Source organism: Pteropus alecto, unplaced genomic scaffold, assembly GCF_000325575.1.
Source record: "Pteropus alecto unplaced genomic scaffold, ASM32557v1 scaffold28, whole genome shotgun sequence".
NCBI lineage: Eukaryota > Metazoa > Chordata > Mammalia > Chiroptera > Pteropodidae > Pteropus > Pteropus alecto.
In genome coordinates this window covers 1859961-1863295 of record NW_006441063.1, presented here as the reverse complement: position 1 = coordinate 1863295, position 3335 = coordinate 1859961, and the positions used below count along the sequence as shown (strand labels likewise).

The 3335-nt window shown below is 48.8% G+C and overlaps 1 long non-coding RNA gene across 1 annotated transcript in view; it reads right to left on the bottom strand.

The window, feature by feature from the left end:
- Positions 1–959: 959 nt before the first annotated feature.
- LOC112484909 overlaps positions 960–3335 on the bottom strand; it is a 12727-nt gene continuing 10351 nt past the window's right edge. The window contains exon 2 of the long non-coding RNA XR_003048296.1: positions 960–1460. This is a non-coding gene — a long non-coding RNA (uncharacterized LOC112484909). The remainder of the gene's footprint in view (positions 1461–3335) is intronic.

Below are 3335 nucleotides of genomic sequence, written 5' to 3'. Positions count from 1 at the left end.
CAGCATCTACTGGCGGGGGTGGGGGGTGGGAATGGAGAGAATTCCTGTCAGAGGAAAGAGGAGGTGCAAAGACCCTAGGATAGGAATAGGCCAGAGTGAGCCTGCTGTGTTCTGGACAGTGTGGCTGGAGCAGAAGGATCAAGGAAGAGGGAATAGAGGATGCGGTCAGACAGGTGATAGCCCGGGTCATGTAGGCCTTATAGGACACAGTCAAGGGACAACAGAGTTGCCATCAGCGCTGTTTTCACTCTGAGTGAGTTGGGAAATTTTGGAGGGCTTTGAGCAGAGGAGTGAGGTGATCTCCTGGGGCCATGCTGGCTTCTTTATTGAAACTCTCAACTGCAGGGGCATGGGTGAAGCAGAGAGCCAGTGAGGAGTCATCAGAGAGAAAATCAGGGCTTGGCCCAGCCTGTTGGCAGCCACCCATGAAAACAACCTGGGGTGTTTTGATGGTGAGGCCAACAGGGTTTATTAACTAAGCAGATGTGGAGTAGGAAAGAAAGAGGAGCAGCATAAGGGAGTCCATGAGTTTGGGCCTGCAAAACTGGAGACAGGGCTAGCTGGTTGCTGAGATGGTTGCAAATGGGGGGAATTGCAAATGGAAGAGGAGGTGCCGGGGTGGGGGATGTCAGGCGATGCTTGAGGAGCCTTTCTGACACCCCACTGGTGATGTCAAGTAAGTTGAGCAGGCACTTGAGCAGGCTTCTGTGCTCTGTTTCTGAGCTTTGGATGCTAAATGTCACCCCCCATCCTGGATTGGGACACAGGCAACCCACACCCCTCCATCCTCACTTGGTCAAAGAAAAACAAAGTCCCCAGGTCCATCAGCTCCTGGAAATAATGGAGACCCTTGTCAGCTCAAGTCAGCCAACATAGAGAAAGCTCACTTCAAGTGGAACCACTTCAAATAGAGACCAACATTCCTGAGTAGTGGGGAAAATGACACTTGAATCATAACAATAAGTTATTTAACTTTAATTTAACAAAATGTAGCATCTAAATGCAATTGTGCACTATAATTCTTAGTAATAAAGTGCTAATACGTTTGTTTGGGAGTTCAAAGCTTTTCTCTCTCCTCCCCCAGCAAAACATCTAGTGGCACAAGGGCCTCTAAGTCACCCTTGACTTTCGCGCACCAACATAAAGACGGTCATTTTGGCAAAAATGCTTCAAGGTCTTCATCAGTTGTACCAAGAGTGTCTCTTGATACTTTGTTCTTCAAAGGGTCTTCTTGTGGAAACTCCCATCATGCCTCCTGCTTGTGGATGTCTCTCCGGTTCAGAACCAGCTAACTCAGCCAGACCTCGATTAGTGACTCTTTGTGTGGTGGGAGCAATTCCCCAGCATCATTTTCTTTGACTTCAGGAAATCCAGCAGCTCTTGACTTTGTTTGGCCACTGCACTACACTGCATCAGGCTGTAGTCCACATCCTGCAGATTCCAGGGCAGGAAGCATGCAGCTGGTAAGCAGGGAGGGATGTATGAGTAGGGACAAATTTCATGTGGTTAGTTCATTACTACGTATTACTCTAATATGACAACTGCTTTCTTACCCAACCACATAGTTGCAGCGACTCAGAGAGTAAATGTCTGGAGAATGAAAAGCCCTTGTACATGGCCACGGGCATTCTACATTATTGGATATGTGCCCTGTTCCCATTCCACTAGGGCACCTCAGGAGCTGAGACACAAAAAGATGCATAGAAGTTTCCTATCTGGCAGCTGTGATTCTGCAACCCCAAAGTCTCTCTAAACCACAGGCTGCATTTTCTCCTTTGTTTTGCTGGGTTTTTATTCAAGGCCCTACTCCAGAGGCAGGGTATTACCCATGCAGGGCCCTGCCCCCACAAAGCCACGTTTATGTAATCATTCCAAAACTCACAACTCCTGAAAACTTTGAGGAATGTTATTAGGCCCTGTAGGCCAGAAAGGCCGTTTCCAGGGTAACAGCAGCTACACACTAAGGAAGCAAAGCCTCTCCTGTCCTGCATGCCTCTTGGAGTTCAGGCCACTTCAGAGAAACACATGCCTGGACCACTTCCCGTGTTCTTTACTCATTGGACCTAGCACCCACAGTGAGGACACACCACTGGTCCCTGTGTACTTGAGGATCACACCTCCTGTCTCAGATGTCCCGTCCTGTTGTCTTGTCATAAATCCACCCATACTTATCCATCAGCAAGTTCCAATTTGTGGTCTGGAAAAGTCGGGCTAGATCGGCCTAGATGTGAGAGGAACTCTTGCACAGAGTTTGTTTTTCCACAGTGTAGCTCGAGGCTAGCTGTCTGGCTTTTGTTTGGAGCAAGGTGGAAAACTGTCCCTAAGGGAGAGAATGCTCTTTCCAGGTGCTTGAACAACTGCAGGCCTAGAGAGCTTGACTTTTCCCCTTTGACCAGTATCCTTCTTGTCTAAACAAGACACATTTCTCCCATCTGATAAGGAAGCATGTAAATGAGGAGAGAGGCCCACAGAGGAGCATTTTGGAATTGCTGTCTATGTAAGGCTTTTTTTCCCCATGTTTGTTGACTTTCTAGTTGCCTGATCCAGGCCAGCTCTGGCAGGACAGCTGAAAAGGAGCCTCCTTCAGTGGGTGAGAGACCCCCCGCACCCCCGTCCCCGTTTCCCCTATGACGCATGCATCTCACTGAAGTTCAAGAATAGGACTATAACATTCATGAGCCCAAGGCAGGTCACAGCCATCCTTTTCCCCTTCCCTGCCCCCATCAACACCAAACTCAGCCTTGGCCTTGCTTTTCCTTGTAGGTTTCTTAGTCAGGAAAACTCTGAGCTACGGCTGGAATAACAGATGTTTCTGCTGATGACACTGAACTTCCGTGATTCATATAGAGTCAGACCTTCTGATTCCTCCCGGGTATAGAAGAAGTGACTAACAGAAAGCCCTTGGGATTGTGGGCCTTTACCCTTGAGAATGGGAGAGCCCAGTGGAGAAAGAAAATTAATACGCATGACAAAGAAGAGGTCAGAGCAAAGCTGAATGGCACTATTAAAATTCAATAGCAATCCAGATGAGGGAGCTTTCAGGGCAGGCCAACCGGAGGGGGTGTGGGGGAGGGTTTGGGGGTCTTGACTGAAGTACAAGATTTCCATAAAAGGGGTGAGGCAGACAGGGGTTGGCAGAGCCAAAGCACTGAGGTGAGAATGCCCCTGGCCTGTGCAAGCAGAGACAACAATCCTCACCAAAACGGGGTTTGCTTACTTCATTTACAGGCTTTTCTAAACAGATTTGAGCCACTCAACATTTACCAGTCACCTACCATGGGGTACCTGCTGTGGGCTAGGCACCATTTGGGGACCTGCAGGGGATCCAAAGCGGG